The sequence below is a fragment of the Nicotiana tabacum genome, chromosome 2, assembly GCF_000715075.1.
Source record: "Nicotiana tabacum cultivar K326 chromosome 2, ASM71507v2, whole genome shotgun sequence".
Lineage (NCBI taxonomy): Eukaryota > Viridiplantae > Streptophyta > Magnoliopsida > Solanales > Solanaceae > Nicotiana > Nicotiana tabacum.
In genome coordinates, this window is record NC_134081.1 from 57,236,221 (window position 1) to 57,258,148 (window position 21,928).

The 21,928-nt window shown below is 43.3% G+C and overlaps 2 pseudogenes; one reads left to right on the forward strand and one right to left on the reverse strand.

Annotated features, from left to right (window-relative positions):
* The first annotated feature begins 1,269 nt into the window (after window positions 1–1,269).
* On the forward strand, window positions 1,270–18,732 carry LOC142166814 (uncharacterized; annotated as a pseudogene).
* A 560-nt stretch (window positions 18,733–19,292) lies between these two features.
* LOC107787514 (agamous-like MADS-box protein AGL62) lies at window positions 19,293–19,952 on the reverse strand (annotated as a pseudogene).
* Window positions 19,953–21,928: the final 1,976 nt, after the last annotated feature.

A 21,928-nucleotide genomic window follows, 5' to 3' on the forward strand; every position in this document is an offset into this window, starting at 1 on the left:
GCAATTTGAGGTGGTCTAACACTTGATAAGCCTTGATTGTACATCGGTCTAGCATAATCTCCCAGCGATCTCTCAAGAATGGGAGCTATATTCCCGAACTGGTTTGCAGCTAAGGGTTGATTTTGAGCAATTTTCCGACCCCTCTCTTCTTCATAGATAATCTATGCATCTCTAATAGCTGCTTCCTCAGCATCCCGTGCAACTTTTTCTCATTGTTGGGTTGCTTCCCTTGCAGCCAAATATACATTATCATCACCATTTCCATCCATAAGTTCTTTGGTTGAGGATTGCCCAACCTTTTCTTAAACTTATGCCTTTAACCACTTATTTCACAAGAGTGTTAAGGAAGGTCCGGGTGCCAAGAGAGAATCACGACAAAACGGGTAAAGGCTTATAACATGATTATCAAATGAGAAAGGCGAGAGTTCCAAAGGGGGTTGACTAGGGGTAATGACATTGGTTGGCAGTAGAGAGCTGAAACAGACCAAGGAAAGCCAACAATCATTTCCCAAACCAAGAAAAACTTAGGATTTCACTTTAAAGCACATTCGAGGCAAGTTCTAGACCATTCATACGGATACTTGGACTAGCAACAAATCACCTCACCTCTCAAACAACTAGACCGTAAAAGAGGATATAATTGAGAGCCTACAACAACCACAATCAAGTTAAAGATCACTATGGTCCAATAAGCCGCTCGATGATTACAAAAGTCAACTAAAGAGTCTCAAAGTCACTAACTAGAGTTAATTTCTTTCAAAAACCTTGTTTCAAGCCATTAGCACGTAGTTAAGTGTGTTGTACCAAATGAAGCATGAATAACTCTTTTTCGAGAATGATTTGATTAGGAATTTTATTCATTACTACTACTATTATTATTACCTAAACACAAAAACAGATTCATTCCCTTAAGAAGGTTGTCACGCCATCCATCGTTGGGATGAGTCACCCGGTTCACACAAAAACTACCGTTGGAAATAACCGTGGCATTAAGAAAATCAAAGGCTTATTATCTACGAAAACATAAAAAGAAGCTACTAACAAAACAAGAACTAAACTAGAAAAATAAAAAAGCTAATGAACAATAACTACTAAAGATAGATAAACTACAAATAAGAAAAGGACCAGTCTTAGCTGAACTCAGTTGTGTCCGATCAAGAAAATCTGGCCAAGGATCTTGAGGCATCCAAGTCAGAGGTTGCCGAGGTCGATGATAGGGTGGCTCAACACAAGGATGATTCCGAGGCAACTCAGGACCAAGCGAGAAATATGGTGAAGCACGCGAAGTGGAAATCCCGAAGGGAGCCCCTCGAGGGAGTCCATGCTCGGGATTTTGATTTATTGGCTGAAATCGAGAATGCCAAGATATATGAAGCCAAGGCCAAGAAGCTGGCTTATCCCGAAGAGGAAGACTTCGAGGGGTATGAAGATTCAGGTGAGTCCGATGGTGGCGAAGACCCTGTAGGCGATGACATGGCCCTCGATGAAGACTAGGCCATTTAGGATCTTTTTAGGCATTTTGCCTTTTGTTTTTTGTATCATCTTTTTGTTGAGGCCGTTCCTCCTTTGTAAAAGAATTGTATCGGGTCTATTCAGCTCTTGTAAAAAGAATTTTTGATATATATATATATAAGGCTTTTTCCCTTTCATAGCTTTTGAATTTTTCCTTTGCTTTTTTATCTGTATTCGCAAAGATCGAAATGCCTTAGCATGAAATAGTTAGATTATGTTCAAAGGATCGAACAAACCTTGCCTTTAAAATTATTTTGTTTTAAGGCATCGTGGGGATTCGATTTTACCGAAAACTTTTTCCCAAAGTAGTTTAGGTTTATAGTTTGCCAAAGGTAGCCTTTAGAACCGGTTATGAAGATTTTTTGAAGGCCTTGTTTTTGTTACAAGTCTCGAGCATCTCCGAACCTTTTTTAATATAATCAGAGTCTTTTTGAATTCGGGCAATGCCAAATAAGCTTTGCGCCCTCTGGTTTTATTATCTTGGCATGGTCGTAGCCCTTTAATTCGGGGAATGCCAAATAAGCTTATGCCCCCGAGGTCTGATGGCTCGGACCATCCGAGTTTGTTTTCGGGCGGCAGTCCCCGAGTGAGCATGATTGTTCGAACGCGGATTAAGGTGGCTCTTGGGCTCAATACCTTTAGGGAATGATATGCAGGAAATTCTTCGAGAAATGTAAGAAAAAGTTTAAAGGATAAGAGGTGTATGCGCAAGGAAGAGACTTCTTTTCGTTTTTGTGCATAATAGTTGCACATGTATACTGGCTTTGTGCCAGGGTCCGAGCAGTCTATGTGAGCACGGTTTATTTGACCGTTTGGCCCTTACAATGAATTCTATCGATCTAGACCCTTCAATCTTGAAATCTCTTTCCATGCTAAAGTCGATATCTGAGGGTAATGCCCCCCCAGTATTCGGGGTTGATCGAAGAAATGGCTTGAATGCTATTGTGATTATCATCGGCTTGTAGCCGGTCTTCAACTTTAAGTTAGCACGATTTACTGGTTGCCACGTTAAAAACCTTGCCGGAAAACCCATTTGGGAGAAAACTGGTTCAAGGGAAAAAGAGTGAAATGCGTGCTTTCAGACCTAAAATCCCGTATCATCCCTTGTTGGTTACCTGGTTAGTTTAAAATGTAAATAAAGAAAGAATGGGGTCGTACCTTAGCAGTAATATCGCTTCAAGTAAGTTATATTTTAGTTTTTCGGTAGTTGCTCGTTGTTCATTGTTCCGAGTTTGTAGGATTCTTTTCCGGTGATCTCGATAATTTGTTACAGTCCTTCCCAGTTTGGCCCCAATTTTCCTTTTTTCGGGCTTCGGGTGCTTAGTGTGACCTTCCTTAGTACCAAGTCCCCGATATTCAAATGTCTAAGGTTGGCCCTTCGATTGTAATACCTTTGAATCCGCATTTTTGGGAGGCCAATCGGACAAGGGTGGCTTCACGCCTTTCATCTAATAGCTCTAGGCTTGTACTCATAGCCTCGTCGTTTGATTCCTTCGTTGCATATCGTAGTCTGATACTTGGTTCTCCTACTTCGACCGAGATCAGATCTTCGGTGCCATAAACTAAAGAGAACGGGGTAGCCCCGGTACTGGACTTCGAGGACATACGGTATGCCCATAGGACTTCGGGTAGTATTTCCTTCCATATTTCTTTGGCATCAGTTAACCTCTTTCTAAGGTTTTGGAGTATGGTTTTATTGGTAGATTTGTCTTGTCCATTCCTACTTGGGTGGTAGGGTGTTGATTAGATCCTTTTGATCTTGTGGTCTTCAAGGAATTTGGTTACTTTGCTTCCGATGAATTGTTTCCAATTGTCACATACAATCTCGGCCGGTATTCTGAATCAGAATATTATGTCGTCCCAAATGAAATCGATGACTTCCTTCTCCCTGACATTCTCGTATGCTTGGGATTCCACCCACTTAGAAAAATAGTCCGCCATAAACAATATAAATTGAGCCCTACCGGGTGCCCATGGAAGGGGGCCAACGATGCCCATTCCCCACTTCATGAATGGCTATAGTGACAAAACCGAATGCAGCAGCTCCCCGGATCGATGATCACCGGAGCGTGTCTTTGGCATTCATCATATTTTCGAACAAACTCCTTTGCGTCTTTTTCCATGTTGATCCAGTAATAACTGGCCTGATTATTTTCCGAACCAGCGATTTGGCGCCTGGATGATTTCCACAGGTACCTTCGTGGATTTCCCTCAAAGCATACTCAGTATCACCCGGCCCTAGACATATTGCAAGTGGACCATCAGATGTTCTTCTAAGCAAGGTTCTGTCTTTGGACAGCCTAAATCGGGTCGCCTTTGTACGTAGGGCCATCGACTTTTGTGGATCCGAGGGCAGTTTACCGGATCTGAGATATTCCACGTACTTATTCCTCTAGTCCCAAGTTAAGATCGTCGAGTTAATCTCGGCGTGGCCTTCTTCCACCACCGATCTCATAAGTTGTACGACATCTCCCGAGTTGAACTCGTCGTCTTCGACCGACGACCCTAAGTTAGCGAGCGCATGGGCATCACTGTTTTGATCCCGAGGTACGTGTTGCAAAGTCCATTCTTTGAACCGATGTAATGTCACCTGTAATTATTCCAAGTATCTTTGCATTCGTTCCTCTCTGATCTCGAATGTTCCATTGACTTGGTTTACCACAAGGAGGGAGTCGCACTTGGCTTCGATCACCTCTGCCCCCAAGATCTTGGCTAGTTCAAGGCCTGCAATCATATCCTCATATTCGACCTCGTTGTTAGTCAATTTCACAGTCTTAGTAGATTGTTTAATTATATTACCTGTTGGTGGCTTTAGTACGATGCCAAGTCCGGACCCTTTTGCGTTTGAGGCACCGTCCGTGAAGAGGGTCCAAATTCTCGAGGAAGTTCCTGAGTTAACCAATAACTCTCTTTCGACCTCGGGTATTAGGGCCGATGTAAAGTCGGCCACAAAGTCTGCCAAAATTTGAGACTTAATGGCTGTCCGAGGTTGATACTTAATATCGTACCCACTTATCTCTATGGACCATTTGGCCAATCGGCCTGAGAGTTCGGGCTTATGCATAGCATTCCTCAATAGGTAAGTAGTTACGATACATATGGGGTGACATTGAAAGTACGATTTTAGCTTCCTAGAGGCGCTTAGCAAAGCGAGCGCCAGTTTTTCCAGGTGAGGGTACCTAGTTTCGGCCTCACCTAAGGTCCTACTAACATAGTAAATTGGAAATTGCGTACTTTGCTCTTCCCGAACTAGGACTCTACTTAACGCTATCTCCTTGACCGCAAAGTACAAGTACAATTGTTCGTCTGTCTTCGGTATGTGAAGTAGGGGCGGGCTCGATAAATACCTCTTGAGTTCCTCCAAAGCTCGTTGGAATTCCGGGGTCCACGAGAAGTTGTTGTTCTTCTCCAACAATGCGAAGAATCAGTGGCTCTTGTTAGACGACCTCAAAATAAATTGCCCCAGGGCGTCTATTCGTCCGGTTAACCTTTGCACAGCCTTTACGCTGTCCACAACCGTGATATCTTCAATGGCTTTGATTTTATCGGGATTGATCTCGATTCCCCAATTCGATACCATGAATCCGAGGAACTTACCTGACCCAACTCCAAACGCACATTTTTCTGGGTTCAGCTTCATATTGTACTGTTTCAGTACGCTGAAGGTTTCTTGCAAATGTTTTAAATGGTCCTCTGCTCGTAGGGACTTAACTAACATATCATCAATGTAAACTTCCATTGATTTTCCTATTTGTTCCTCGAAAATCCAATTTACTAGGCGTTGGTAAGTAGCACCGATATTTTTTAATCTAAACGACATTACGCTATAACAGTATTTGCCCTATTCAGTGATGAAGGAAGTTTTTTCCTGATCACCCGAGTCCATCCGTATTTGGTTGTACCCGGAATAGGTGTCGAGAAAATTGAGGATCTCGTGGCCGGCCGTGGCATCGATCATACGGTCTATGTTGGGCAAAGGAAAAGAGTCTTTCGGGCATGCCTTATTTAAATCTTTGTATTCTACACGCATTCTTAGTTTATTCCTATTTTTAGGGACTACCACTATGTTTGCTAATCAATCCGGGTATTTAACCTCCCGAATAGACCCTATTTGAAGAAGTTTAGATACATCATCCTTGATGAAAGCATGCTTGATCTCGGACTGGGTCTCCTCTTCTGTTTAACAGGGTGAAAGTTTGGGTCCAGGCTTAGCTTGTGAGTGGTTATCTCCGGCGGGATTCCTGTCATATTGAGGTGGGACCAAGCGAAACAATCTTCGTTAGTTATAAGAAATTGAATGAGTTTTTCCCTCAGCTCAGAGCTTAGCCCCGTTCCCAGGTATACCTTTCGATCGGGCAAGCTTTCTCTCAATATGACTTGTTCCAACTCCTCGACCATCGATTTAGTGGCGTCAGAATCATCGGGGGCTATAAAAGATCTGGAAACCCCATAATCATCATCCTCGACTTCCTTTTGTTTGTCCGAATCTGTAGAAGATGGTATCAGTGACTTCTATTTGGCCCCGTTATTTACCATCTGGTTTGGGCCCTTAGATGTTGAAATTGTAGATGTCGGTATCACCTCCTCGATTGCGAACATTTCCTTCTTAACCGACTATTATCCGTAGACTTTTTTGACTCCATCATGTGTTGGGAATTTTAGTGCCTGATGTATTGTCGAGGGTACCGACCTCATGTTGCTGGCCAAGGCTTATCGAGATCATGAGTAATGTCATGGGCGGCTTTCCAGCCATGCCCCATGATCCCTTGGACGCGCCCCGTGGCGTCCTGGCCAGCCTCCCAACGCCCGTCGCCACGGTCGGCCCCGTGGTCTCGGCAGCTCCAAGTGACAAGCGCGCATGTGCCTCTGTCGCCCCACCGATAGCCATCGCCAGTGCCCAGCCACAGGCAAAAGCCAACAGCGCCGCGCGCGCAGACAATGCCGCGCGCGCAGACCCTGATGCTAAAGACAAAGTTGCTGCCAACGGACTTGCTGCTGCTTTGTAGAAGACTAAGTCCTTTTCATTGTAAATATAGAGTAGTTTTGCTGCATTTTCTTTAAGTGTGATTTTCCAGCTTTCATAGGTCTAGTCATGTAACTTTGGTTTATTTTTTTAAGCATTATTAAGGGGGACCAAGCAATCAAAACTTTCAAGCAAGCAAACAATTCTCTGTACTGGTGTCTCTCCCCCCCGACACCGTCTTGTTTTCTGTAATAGCTTTCATTCAATGCAATCAAGCTTTCTTTCATTCTCAATTCTCTTTTCTGCTCTCTTTCAATTGCTCATGACATTGGTTTTCCCGTACGGCACTGACAATCTAGTCTAGCGTACGGAGGGGACCTCAGTTGGCGGACAGCAACCGTACTGACATCGGTTGCCTAGCCTTACGTCGCCCTTCCAAGGAACTTCAGGAAGGCGCCGCGTGACAGTTGGTATCAGAGCCTAGGCTCGACATCGGACGAGGGATCACATTGCAATTACCACCATTTCTGACCATGGTGAATTATGGGGATCGCATCGCGACCCTTGAGGGAACGGTTGACGCATTACGGCCCATCGTGGAAATGGTGCCCGATCTAAAAACCAGCCTAGTGCAAAGGTTGGACGACCTGGACCGCAGACTCATCCAGGCCGAAGTTGACATAGAAAACATCAGCCGTGACTCTGAAGGAGACCGGCAAACAGCAGCCACAGAGGCAGCTAAAATTTTTGGTAAATTTGAGGTCCTCCAGCAGGAGCGTGCCGAGGATTTAGCCAACAGGGAATAAGAGGCAGACGGGGTGACTGCCATGCAACAAACCATTGACAACTTGACAGGCCAGCTCAATATTGTCAATGCTGCTTTACAAGGCCTACTTCGAGGAGGCGGAAACCAATTTGGGGGTGGTGTGAACCTCGCCCCCATGGCACAAAAGCTGAAAATTCCTGAGCCAAAGCCATACAGTGGAGCTCGGAATGCCAAAGAAGTGGAAAATTTCATTTTCGACATCGAGCAATACTTCGATGCCGTGGGAAGCCTGGAAGAAGCTAAGAAGGTAGCAACTGCTGCCATGTATCTTCAGGGTGATGCCAAACTCTGGTGGCGGGTGAAGTACGAAGCCATCAAGGCAGGTGAAGATGCCCTCGACACATGGGCGGAACTGAAGGCAGCCATACGCCTACAGTTCTTCCCCGAAAATGTTGAGTACAATGCCAGGAGAAAGTTGCGGGAGCTCCGCCAGACCAAATCAGTGCGAGATTACATGCGGGAATTCTCCGCGCTCATGCTGAACATCCGTGACATGGGGGACAAAGACAAACTCTTCACCTTCCTGGAAGGGTTGAAACCTTATGCCCGGATGGAGTTGCAGAGACAAAGGGTAGACACATTGCCTAAGGCAATCCAAGCAGCAGAGTGCCTTGGGGATTACCAAGTGGAAGCCCGGAAGGATAGGCCTCAACAGCCTGTCCGAGGAGGATACAAAGGGGGCCAACCAAACACTAGTGGCCCTAGCAGAAGTGGAGGAGACCGGAGTGCACCCAAATCCAAGACTCCCTCTTCCGGCAGTACTAGTGCTGCATCTAACAACAATGATCGGGGGAGGAAGCCCCCCTCAGGATGTCGCCATTGCGGCGGACCACATTGGAATAATGAATGTCCGCATGCACAGATGAATGCCCATCAAGCTTTTGAGGATGGGACGGATGACGACGCCGATGATGCGGACCAGACCGAGCCAGTAGGTGCATTCAATGCAATTGTTGGCTCCATTTTTGAGCCCTTAGCGGGTACCAGTGCCGGTATCCGCAAGAAGAAGGACCCCTGTCCAATTGCCAGGAAAGGAAATAAGAAGGCGAATTTGAGGACTCCTCCTCATCAAGAGAGGACCCTAATGTTCGTTGACATGAAGGTAAATGGCAAGCCCATTCGGGCAATGATAGACACAGGTGCCACCCACAACTACTTAGCCTCGACTCAGGTGGAGCGTCTTGGACTAGTCGTAGGAAAGGGCAAAGGTCGTGTGAAGGCTATCAACTCACCACCTCAACCAGTGGGTGGAATAGCCAAAGAAGTACCAGTGAAGCTTGGCCCTTATGAAGGAAAGTTCAACCTGCGCGTAGTGATCATAGATGACTTTGAGTTAATCGTGGGGTTGGAATTCCTGAGATAGACCAATACCATGCCCGCACCCTATGCAGACATGCTACTGATGATGGGGGCAAATGGGGCCAAGCCCTGCATTATTCCGTGCATTCCCATGAAGATGGTAGCCGAGAACATCTCGGCCTTGCAGTTGAAGAAGGGGGTAAAAAGACATGAACCCACGTTCCTGGCTACCCTCTGCATGGAAGATATAGAACGCTCCTCGGGTCCCATTCCTGCACCCGTGAAGGAGTTACTTCTGGAATTTGAAGACATCATGCCACAAGACATGCCAAAGCATCTTCCGCCTAGGCGAACTGTGGACCATGAGATTGAGTTGGTGCCGGGTGCGAAGCCACCTGCCCGGGCGCCATACAGAATGTCACAACCCGAACTTGCCGAGCTTCGGAGACAATTGACGGAAATGCTAGACACAGGGATCATTGTGCCCTCTAAGTCCCCATACGGATCCCCTGTGCTATTCCAAAAGAAACATGATGGTAGTTTGCGACTCTGCGTGGATTACCGGGCTCTAAACAAAATCACCGTGAAAAAGAAGTACCCTATTCCGCTAATGGCAGACTTGTTTGATAGACTGGGTGGTGCGACGGTATTCACCAAAATAGACCTGAGGACAGGTTATTGGCAAGTTCGGATTGCCGATGGTGATGAGCACAAGACGACCTGTGTGACAAGATATGGGTCGCACGACTTCCTGATTATGCCCTTTGGCTTGACTAACGCGCCAGCCACATTTTGCACCTTGATGAACCAAGTCTTCCGAGAATACATTGATGAATTCGTCGTGGTTTATTTGGATGACATTGTGGTATATAGCCAGACACTAGAAGAACACCTGGAGCATTTGCGGAAGGTCCTAGCCCGATTGCGGGAGCACGAACTATATGCGAAGCTATCCAAGTTCAGAAACAAATTGACTTCCTCGGACATGTCATCGAGGAAGGGAGGATCAAGATGGACCAGCAGAAGATTCAGGCCATTACAGAATGGCCGCCTCCTAAGGATATACATGCCTTGAGGTCGTTCCTTGGCCTATGCAACTTCTATCGGCGGTTTGTGAAAAGTTACTCCCTCATTGCAGTGCCGCTGACAGAACTTCTCAAGAAGGCCACCCCGTGGGATTGGGGCCCCAAGCGGGCAAAGGCCTTCGACGCATTGAAGATGGCTATGTCCAGTAGCCCAGTCTTGGCCCTCCCTGACTTGGCCAAGCCATTCGAAGTGCAAACGGATGCCTCCGACTATGCACTTGGTGGAGTATTGCTACAAGAAGGGCATCCCGTAGCGTACGAGAGCCGGAAACTGAAGGATGCAGAGCGACGCTATGCCGCCCATGAGAAAGAATTATTGGCTGTCGTTCATTGCTTACGCCTTTGGAGGCATTATCTACTGGGAGCCCCATTCGTGGTCAAGACAGACAACACAGCCGTTAGCCATTTCATGACCCAGCCAAAGCTGAATGGACGACAGGCTAGGTGGCAGGAACTCCTAGCGGAATTTCACTTCAACCTGGAGTACCGAAGTGGAAAGACCAATTATGTTGCTGATGCACTCAGTCGGAGAGCTGATCTAGCATCGATGTGTGTACTCGCCGCCCTAAAGGGAAGCGAAGTAACCACCACCATAAAAGACCAGATACAGGATCTACTCATCAAGGATCCTGCTGCACAGTATTTGGTTGATTTGGTAGGACAGGGCAAGACTCGCCAGTTCTACACCGAAGATGGGTTCCTGAAGGTGAAAGGGAACCGACTTTATGTTCCTAAAGGAGGAGATCTGCGACGGACTCTTCTTGCAGAATGCCACGATACTTTGTGGGCCGGTCATCCCGGCGAGGAACGCACTATGGCATTGCTTCGCCGTGCATATTATTGGCCTCAAATGGTCGATGACGTCGCTCAGTATGTGAAGACTTGTCTAGTATGCCAGAAAGATAAGTCAGCCCGCTTGACGCAGGCAGGGCTCTTGGAACCACTAGCTGTACCAAAAAGACCTTGGGAAAGCGTTTCCCTGGACTTCATCACCGGATTGCCCAAGGTCGGAGATCTCACAACTATCTTGGTTGTGGTGGATCGGTTTTCCAAGTATGCTACCTTTATAGCAGCCCCACAATATATATCAGCAGAAGATACAGCTCGACTATTCTTCTCTCATTCGTCAAGTATTGGGGCTTACCTAAAGACATTGTTAGTGATCGCAACTCACGCTTCACTAGCAATTTTTGGACCCAACTCTTTAAGTGCCTCGGGCCAAAATTGAGTCATAGTTCAAGTTTTCATCCGCAATCTGATGGCCAGACGGAGCGATTCAATGGCATGCTAGAGGAATATCTCCGGCACTTTGTGACCGGATCGCAGAAGAATTGGGTGAAGCTTCTGGATGCTGCTCAACTGTGTTTCAATTCACAAAAGAGCTCAAGTACCAACAAAAGCGCTTTTGAAATTGTTACCGGACAGCAACCGCTACTCCCACACACAGTGAACGCACCAAACATGTCAAAATCTCCTCGGGCTGCCAGCTTCTCAAAAGAATGGAACCAAAATTTGGAGATAGTGCGGAGCTATCTTGTCAAAGCCCAAAAGTGGATGAAGAGGCATGCTGATCAGAATCGCCGCTTTGTGGAATACCAGGTGGGAGACAAAGTGATGGTCAAAATCCCAAAGCGGTACTTGTTTGCAGGGGTCCATGACCCTCGCCTATTGCAAAAATATATTGGACCCTTGTCCATTGAAAGGCGCATTGGGAAAGTTGCATACCGGGTGGATACCCCAGCTTGGTGGAAAATCCATCCTGTTTTCCATGTCAGTCTCCTGAAACCTTTTCGGGAAGATATGGAGGATCCTTCACGAAGCCAACTCACAATACCAAGTATTCGAGGCCCCAATTCAACCGGAAAAAGGTGTGCTGAAGCTATTCTTGATGATCGAGTGATTCACGCCTCAAGAAAAGATCACCAGGAGTTCTTGGTGAAATGGCAGGGATGTGATGCAGAGGAGAATACTTGGGAGAGGGGAACAAACCTCAAAGCCTACAAGAGCCTGATTGATGATTACCTTGCAAGGAAGGCGCCGAGGACGTCGCCAACTCAGGTGGGGGAGAATGTCATGGGTGGCTTTCCAGCCATGCCCCATGATCCCTTGGACGCGCCCCGTGGCGTCCTGGCCAGCCTCCCAACGCCCGTCGCCACGGTCGGCCCCGTGGTCTCGGCAGCTCCAAGTGACAAGCGCGCATGTGCCTCTGCCGCCCCACCGATAGCCATCGCCAGCGCCCAGCCACAGGCAAAAGCCAACAGTGCCGCGCGCGCAGACAATGCCGCGCGCGCAGACCCTGATGCTAAAGACAAAGTTGCTGCCAACGGACTTGCTGCTGCTTTGTAGAAGACTAAGTCCTTTTCATTGTAAATATAGAGTAGTTTTGCTGCATTTTCTTTAAGTGTGATTTTCCAGCTTTCATAGGTCTAGTCATGTAACTTTGGTTTATTTTTTTAAGCATTATTAAGGGGGACCAAGCAATCAAAACTTTCAAGCAAGCAAACAATTCTCTGTACTGGTGTCTCTCCCCCCGACACCGTCTTGTTTTCTGTAATAGCTTTCATTCAATGCAATCAAGCTTTCTTTCATTCTCAATTCTCTTTTCTGCTCTCTTTCAATTGCTCATGACATTGGTTTTCCCGTACGGCACTGACAATCTAGTCTAGCGTACGGAGGGGACCTCAGTTGGCGGACAGCAACCGTACTGACATCGGTTGCCTAGCCTTACGTCGCCCTTCCAAGGAACTTCAGGAAGGCGCCGCGTGACATACCTCATGTCCCCTTTGATCACATAAAATTTTGTCTCCTGGATGGTCCCGGCGGTGTGTACAAGTAACATTATTTCACCCTTAGTAGTCTTACATGCCATGTTGAATCCGTTCAGAACTCAAACTACAAGCACGATTTGGTCTTGTAGACCGAGCTGCTCCATGACCCATGATCGAATGATGTTGGTTGAGCTACATGGATCAATTAACACACGTTTAACCTGAATTTTATTTACGAGTACAAATATTACCAGTGCATCATTGTGGGGCTGCATGATCCCTTCCGCATCCTTGTCGTTGAAAGATAAAGTTCCCTCTGGTATGTAGCCTCGAGTTCGTTTCTCCCTATTGATGGATACTTTGGTGCGTTTCAATATCGGCTCCTGTGGGATATCAACCCCTCCGATGATCATGTTAATGACATGTTGAGGTTCTTTTTGTTCTGCCTGTTTGTTAGAATCCATGTTCCTGAAATGATTCTTGGCTCGGCAGCTCAAGAACTCCCGAAAGTGCCCATTGTTGAATAGACGGGCCACTTTCTCTCTCACCTGTCGACAATTTTCCGTTCTGTGACCGTGAATGCCATGATATTTGCACATCTGTTTAGGATCCCTCTGGGTTGGATCATACTGTAGAGGTCGAATCCATTTGGTATCTTTGATGCACCCGATAGTTGATATAATGATGGAAACATCGATATTGAAGTTATATTCTAATAGCCTCGGTGCGTCTTTGGACCTGTCGAAGCCATTTTTGGTCATAAGTCCCCGACTGCTTTGACCTCGCTCATTTCTCCTTTCATTTCTCATGGAATTGCCCGGACCCATTGCTTCTAAGATCTCCGTTATATGGCTGATACTGATTCATGTTTGGCATCGGTTCGCGATCGACATCTCTCTTGACTTTGTCGAGGGTTCTGACAGGATAGACAAACCTCGAAGGGGCCCCGAGTTGATCATCTTCGACTCTGATTTTCGATTGATACCGGTTATGCACGTCGGCCCATGTAACATCCGGGTATTCTATTAAGTTTTGCTTCAGCTTTTGTGAAACCACCGAGCTTTGAATATTAAGTCCCTGAGTGAAAGCTTGAACAACCCAATCATCAGGGACCGACGACAGATCCATTCGTTCCATTTGAAAACGAGACACGAACTCTCTAAGCATCTCGTTATCCTTCTGTTTGACTTTGAAAAGGTCTGATTTCTTAGTTTTGACCTTGATGGCACCTGCGTGTACTTTTACGAAAGAATCTACAAGTATAGCAAATGAGTCAATAGAATTAGGAGGTAAATTGTGATACCATATCATAGCTCACTTCGACGGGGTCTCCCCTAATGTTTTCAATAGAACAGACTCGATCTCATCGTCCTCCAGGTCGTTCCCTTTGATAGCATGTGTATAAGAGGTTACATGCTCATTTGGGTCGGTCGTTCTATTATACTTGGGTATTTCGGGCATACGAAACTTCTTGGGGATCGGCTTCGGAGCCGCGCTCGGTGGAAAAGGTTTATGCACGAACTTTCTGGAATCCAGGCCCTTCAATATCGGAGGTGCTTCTGGGATTTGGTCTACCCTGGAATTGTAGGTTTCCACCTTTTTGTCGTTAGCCACGATCTTCTTCTCCCCTGATTCTATCTGTTTTGTCAGCTCCTCAAGCGTTTTTATGATCTCGGGCTCAACCCTACTCGGTGGACGGCTTTAGTTCTATAACTGAGCTATCACCGCCTATTGAGACTATAACATTTCGAAGATCACTCGTAGACTGATCCCGTCTCCTTCAGCATTTTGGGTGTTTCGAGTTGCCGATCGGGCTCCACCATGAACGCTATTTTCGAGGTCAGTAGGCAAGTTTATATCGATAGCCACATGCGAATTAGCGTCAATCGGATCTGCGATCGGAATTCCAACGGGATCAGGAGGTGGTATCTCGTTACTAGGCACTATGTTGTTATTTTCACCTTGGTGACCGGACTCATTGTCAACATGAATAACTGCTGACTGAGAGTTTGACATTTTTGTATTTTAGCCTGGAACCAAAGACACTTCAAAGAGTTTGACATTCTTGAATGAATTATCAGACCCCCTTTGTATAGTAAATGAGTCCTATTCTAGGTACATTTCTATAAAAGGTAAAAATCTCTTGATTTGCTGATTACCGATTTCTTGCTGATACGTGCCGAGATTCTCGACGTAATATCCGTCTGGTTCGCGGATATTTCGGTCTTCTATTATTTATCCTCGAGCTCGTTCGAAGCAAAGGTCGACACCAGACTCAATTTTCCTCGAAGGCAGGTTTTCCGACCTCGGGTGCTAGCTCGGTGAGACTCCAGGCCGGTCTTCAGTCCGTGGTCATCATGTTTCAAACCTAATCTACGAAATCGAAATCGAGCTCGACTTCGACCGTATACCATCTGGTTTGGGCCCTTAGATGTTGAAATTGTAGATGTCGGTATCACCTCCTCGATCGCGAACATTTCCTTCGCAACCGGCTATATCCGTAGACTTTTTTGACTCCATCATGTGTTGGGAATTTTAGTGCCTGATGTATTGTCGAGGGTATCGCCCTCATGTTGTGGATCCATGGCCACCCAAATAAAATGTTATACCTCATGTCGCCTTTGATCACATAAAATTTAGTCTCCTGGATGGTCCCGGCGGTGTTTACAAGTAACATTATTTCACCCTTAGTAGTCTTACATGCTATGTTGAATCCGTTCAGAACTCAAACTACAAGCACGATTTGGTCTTGTAGACCGAGCTGCTCCATGACCCATGATCGAATGATGTTGGCTGAGCTACATGGATCAATTAACACATATTTAACCCGAATTTTATTTACGAGTACAATTATTACCAGTGCATCATTTTGGGGCTGCATGATCCCTTCCGCATCCTTGTCATTGAAAGATAAAGTTCCCTCCGTTATGTAGCCTCGAGTTCGTTTCTCCCTATTGATGGATACTTTGGTGCGTTTCAACATTGGCTCCTCTGGGATATCAACCCCTCCGATGATTATGTTAATGACATGTTGAGGTTCTTTTTGTTCTGCCTGTTTGTTAGAATCCATGTTCCTGAAATGATTCTTGGCTCGGTAGCTCAAGAACTCCCAAAAGTGCCCATTGTTGAATAGACGGGCCACTTTCTCTCTCAACTGTCGACAATTTTCTGTTCTGTGACCGTGAATGCCATGATATTTGCACATCTAGTTAGGATCCCTTTGGGTTGGATCATACTGTAGAGGTCGAATCCATATGGTATCTTTGATGCACCCGATAGTTGATATAATGATGGAAACATCGACATTGAAGTTATATTCTAATAGCCTCGGTGCGTCTTTGGACCTGTCGAAGCCATTTTTGGTTATAAGTCCTCGACTGCTTTGACCTCGCTCATTTCTCCTTTCATTTCTCATGGAGTTGCCCGGACCCGTTGCTTCTAAGATCTCCGTTATATGGCTGATACTGATTCATGTTTGGCATCGGTTCGCGATCGACATCTCTCTTGACTCTATCGAGGGTTCTGACAGGATAGACAAACCTCGAAGGGGCCCCGAGTTGATCATCTTCGACTCTGATTTTCGATTGATACCGGTTATGCACGTCGGCCCATGTAACATCCAGGTATTCTATTAAGTTTTGCTTCAGCTTTTGTGAAACCACTGAGCTTCGAATATTAAGTCCCTGAGTGAAAGCTTGAACAACCCAATCATCAGGGACCGACGACAGATCCATTCGTTCCATTTGAAAACGAGACACGAACTCTCTAAGTATCTCGTTATCCTTCTGTTTGACTTTGAAAAGGTCTGATTTCTTAGTCTCGACCTTGATGGCACCTGCGTGTACTTTTACGAAAAAATCTACAAGCATAGCAAATGAGTCAATAGAATTAGGAGGTAAATTGTGATACCATATCATAGCTCACTTCGACAGGGTCTCCCCTAATGTTTTCAACAGAACAGACTCGATCTCATCGTCCTCCAGGTCGTTCCCTTTGATAGCATATGTATAAGAGGTTACATGCGCGTTTGGGTCGGTCGTTCTATTATACTTGGGTATTTTGGGCATACGGAACTTCTTGGGGATCGTCTTCGGAGCCGCGCTCGGTGGAAAAGGTTTATGCACGAACTTTCTGGAATCCAGGCACTTCAATATCGGAGGTGCTCCTGGGATTTGGTCTACCCTGGAATTGTAGGTTTTCACCTTTTTGTCGTTAGCCACGATCTTCTTCTCCCCTGATTCTATTTGTTTTGTCAGCTCTTCGAGCATTTTTATGATCTCGGGGTTAGCCCCCGATTCGTGTTCGTTCGACTTTTCTATGACTGGTTCATCCCTGCAGGTGACTTCCTGGGGAGGATCGGGCTCAACCCTACTCGGTGGACGGCTTTAGTTATGTAACTGAGTTATCACCGCCTGTTGAGCCTGCAACATTTCAAAGATCACTCGTAGACTGATCCCGCCTCCTTTAGTGTTTTGCGTGTTTTGAGTTGCCGATCGGGCTCCACCACGAACGCTATTTTTGGGGTCAGTAGGCAAGTTTATATCGATAGCCACATGCGAATTAGCATCAATCGGATCTGCGATCGGAATTCCAACGGGATCAGGAGGTGGTATCTCGTTACTAGGCGCTATGTTGTTATTTTCACCTTGGTGACCGGACTCGTTGTCAACATAAATAACTACTGATTGAGAGTTTGACATTTTTGTATTTTAGCCTGGAACCAAAGACACTTCAAAGAGTTTGACATTCTTGAATGAATTATCAGACCCCCTTTATATAGTAAATGAGTCCTATTCTAGGTACATATCTATAAAAGGTAAAAATCTCTTGATTTGCTGATTACCGGTTTCTTGCTGATACGTGCCGAGATTCTCTTCGTAATATCCGTCTGGTTCGCAGATATTTCGGTCTTCTATTATTTATCCTCGAGCTCGTTCGAAGCAAAGGTCGACACCAGACTCAATTTTCCTCGAAGGCAGGTTTTCCGACCTCGGGTGCTAGCTCGGTGAGACTCGAGGCCGGTCTTCAGTCCGTGATCATCATGTTTCAAACCTAATCTACGAAATTGAAATCGATCTTGACTTCGACCGTATACAAGACGTAAATACTAAATTCGTTCATGCAGCAACAACGCAAAGAAGGAAGAAAGGATAGTTAGCATCAAAGACATTGCACTAGACCCTTGATCAAAATAAAGATTTTGACATAGTTCGAAGTTATCTTACTAACCTATATACAATAGAAAATTCAAAATTTATTCAAATAATGTTAAGATTTAGGGTTTGGATTACAGAGTTCTTTTGTCGTGAATTTTGGAAGTACTCTTAGCGAGAGAGTTCGTAGAGAGTGAGCTGGTACTCATGAATTCTATACATTCAATAGGAATTGGAATGTAAAACTTCATTCAAGTAATTTTCATTAGGACACATTGTCCTTGAGTTTTTACTCCTGTCTCCCACAGCAAACTGCAGCACCAAGGCAGACAATGAGTTTTCACTCCTGTCTCCCACAGCAAACTGCAGCACCAAGGCAACCTATCCAAAGTCGAAAAGGCCTCCTTAAAGCAACAAAATAAAGCATACCTCAAAATCGCCCGTCGCAACCTTCTCGACCTTGATAAGAAAAATCAGTTCTCCATCCTCTGACTCCTCATTCACTCCCTTCAGAAACTGCAAAAAACCAATATCCCTAATAGTATTAATGGTAACCCTAATCCCTCATGTGTTACTCGTGAACAATTGATGCAAAGGCTACGCAAAAGTATCGAACTGCTCTTTGGTAACAACCGAGGTACTGGCAAGAACAACAAACCTAATAGCCATAGAGTTGAAAAAATTGCAAAATCGAAGAAGAGAAAGAGGAGTGAATGGCAAGGAAATAGAGTTTGGAAAAGTCAAAATCTGAGACGATGGTGAAAGAATTAAAAAGAGTGAAGAGGCCGGAAAAGGTAAAGAGGGAGAATCGGAAAGTAGCAAAGAGGGAATTATGGAAGGCAGCAGCAAAGAGGGCAATGGGAGTGGAAGTGTATGATAACACTTCACAACCGAAGCAGAGTATGAAGAAGGAGACGAGGAGGAAAGAGAAAAGTAGGGAGAAATGGAAAGAAAGAGTTGAGACCAGGGAGAAGTTTATGGAAGAGCGCGACATCAGAAGAGAAGGAATAATATTACTTCCAAAGTCAAGGTGAAGAAGCTGAGAAATATTGCTAAAACTAAATTGGTCATGTTGCACTCTTTATTTTACATTTTCTTAGTATTTTGTTTCATTGTTAAAATTTGAATGTGGTTTCTTATAGTCTTTATTTCACCTTTTATTGACAGTGAGGTCACACGTTAGTGCCACTTTCCATTGATTTACTAAAGCTTTAATCTGGTTTTTATTTGGTTTATTACTTAAGCTTATAATTGTAATAATAACCGTATATTTTATTATTCTGCTTACAAGAAAATGTATTCATCTTTTCCCCATTAATCATTTTACATGATAAGAATGCTTGATATATGTTCTTTCAGAGAAATTATTTGACGAATATATATTATTTGTATAAATTAGGGAAGGTAGAACTCAACTTCACACTAAGAAATAAAGATATGATTTTGTTAATGAAAAGCAATGGATGAAGGTAATTGCTGGGGAAGTAATAACATGATAATAGCAATAGAAAGATTGTAAAATATTACGCAATTACTAACATATTGATTTATAAGGGCAACCATTTGTTGTTGCTCATATATAAGCAATCAATACACAAACTGAGAACTTAAAAAACTTGTATCAAAGACCAACTAGTGAGGTACTCGTTGGCTTTAGTTAATAATAAGAGGGAAACTAGAACAGAATTAAAATAATCCAACTGAATCAAAACCAAAGTTATGGTTATGAAGATTATTTGAAGCAACCATGATTTGAGCTGGCTTGATATCATAGTTGTCAAATATCCCATTACCATTAACACCAAAATAAAAAGAAGAGTTAGCAGTAATCTCAACCATAAATTTGCTTGCATGATTTGTCACATTATTTTTTAAAACCTCCATGGATTCCTTTAATTGTTCAAGTTCATGCAAACCAAGTTGACTTATAGGAGCTTCCTACCAATATTGACTTTGACTAGTTTTCCTCATTTGATTAAGTGATTCTCCTCTTTTTTTCTCAATTTCAAGCTCAGCAAGAATCTGAGTTAATTGCAAATTGAGCTCACGAACACTAGCATTGCGATGAGCCTCAACAAGATGAAGTGATGAATTAGAAATTGGATTATGATTTCTTGACATGAATCTATCGATAATGGACTCAATATTAGGGTGACCAAAAGAAAAAACTTTTCTTGCAGGAGAAAAAACTATGATAGCTATTTCAACACCACAAAGTGTGCATAGTTCGCTAGCTTTCTTGAAAAGTCCAGAACGACGTTTTGAGAAGGTAACTTGGAGATGAGTTTTCACCTCTATTTTGGCAATTTTGATCTTTTGACGACCAATGCTAGGTTTCTTTGCCATGGCTGAAACTAAAGAATATTAGAGATAATTCTTGTGGTTTTTGAGTTAACATTCAAAGTAAAAAATATGGACTATTTAAAGGTGCTTTGGAGTACTCTCACACTTGCTGTCTTTAAAATGATTTTACTATTGTTTCTATGTAATGTGTTAATTTGGGAGTTAGAAAATCTTATCCTTTTAATGGATTGATAATATGATACTCAATGCACCCTAGTTGGCATTATTAAAATAATAAGGTATATATATTACTTGTGAAAGTCAATTTTTTTTCTGAGTTATCCCTTTATAAGTAATGACTTGATTGTTTGTTACAATTGTCAACCCTTCTATCTATTGATAGGTTTATATGCAGCTAGCTAGAAGGGATAAATGATAATTAATTAAGAGAGTAAGATTATTTTAAGAATAAATGATGGTGAGTGAGAAAAGGAGATATTTGCCAATATTAGAGATACTATACGTAATTATTTTTTTTGAGTTGTAACCTAAAGACAATCATGTTTTGCATTTACTTTTGAGTTGTAACCTAAGGAGAAGCCAATTATGATAATAGTTACATAATAATAGTGTCTTAGCTTGAGAAATCAGGTGGTGATAATTAAGTTTAGATATTGATGAGTTATGAATCATAAAAGTTAAATAACATATATAGATTATAAGATATGAAGAAATTGCAAAAATTGTGTCGGAATTTGAGAATTTTTGTGAAATAAATTGCTGTAGTGGATCATACAGTTACAAATAATAAAGTTACATAAGAATTAAATAAAGGAAAATATGGCATATTTCTTAAGAAGGATGGTTCTATCTTTAGATTTTCCAGAAGAAGAGACAGAAAATTTTCTAGAATAGCAAATCGGGATTCAATAATCATAAAATGTATCTTCACTACCATTAAGAGGAACAAATATGCAAAGTAATATATTGTTAGAAGAATGAGCTTATTAAAATCTAAAAGACTGGAAGAATGAATGAGGTTTTTTACAGTACTTTTTAATTTTTTTAATGATTTTGTGCTAATTTATAGGTAAGGACTATAGATGCGAGCTCTAGCATGAATACATTTTTATCAAAAGTTTAACTTGATTTCAAGACAGATAATGATATAGTACGATAATTTTCATATATTTTATCTTATCTACTATAAAGTTTAATTTATGTCGCAGTAACTGAATTTACCCGGGGAGTTTTTATATGACATCTTTCCACCTTAAAGTCTTAAAACCCTTCTGTTATTGCATTTACCCTCTTTTTAGTTTGTAAGGATATGTCTTCCCCGATGATCAAAGACGGAGCTAGATGATTAACTACAAGTTCGGATGAATCCAATAACTTTTGATTAAATATTATATTTATGTTAAATTTTTTAGTAAATATGTATTAATAAATAATTACGAATCCAGTAACTAAAATGAGTTGTGGGTTCGATGACAAAATCAGAACCCATAAATTTTAAATCTTGACTCCGCCTCTGCCGATAATCAATGTCTTTATTGTATTTTTACAAGAATCACTTAAAAGTAATTTGTTTCCTTTCTGTATATAAGATCAAGAGAAACGCCAAAACCTACTATAGACTGTGATGGCGCCCAACGTCGTCGTTAGGCATGCCAACGGTGAACTATCACATTAATTATTCATTTTATTACTTCCGAAATCATAAATTTTATTAAGTAAAGAAATTTACACCTTTAAAATCACGGGTACATACATAATTAGTAATGCATAAAAATAAAAGGTGATAATAATATGCAAATCCGTAAGCATCAACTAGAATATCCCAAAATCCGGTGTCACAAGTGGATAAGTATTTACTGAGTACAAAATAATACATCATTTGTGTCTGGAATGCAAATAAGACAGGTAAAGTTAATAGTGCGATGGAGACTCCATGGCTGCGATACGTAATCTGGAATGCAACTCACCATAAAGTCTCCTCAACAGCTGCGCCTACGCGCTAATATGTCTGCCAGATG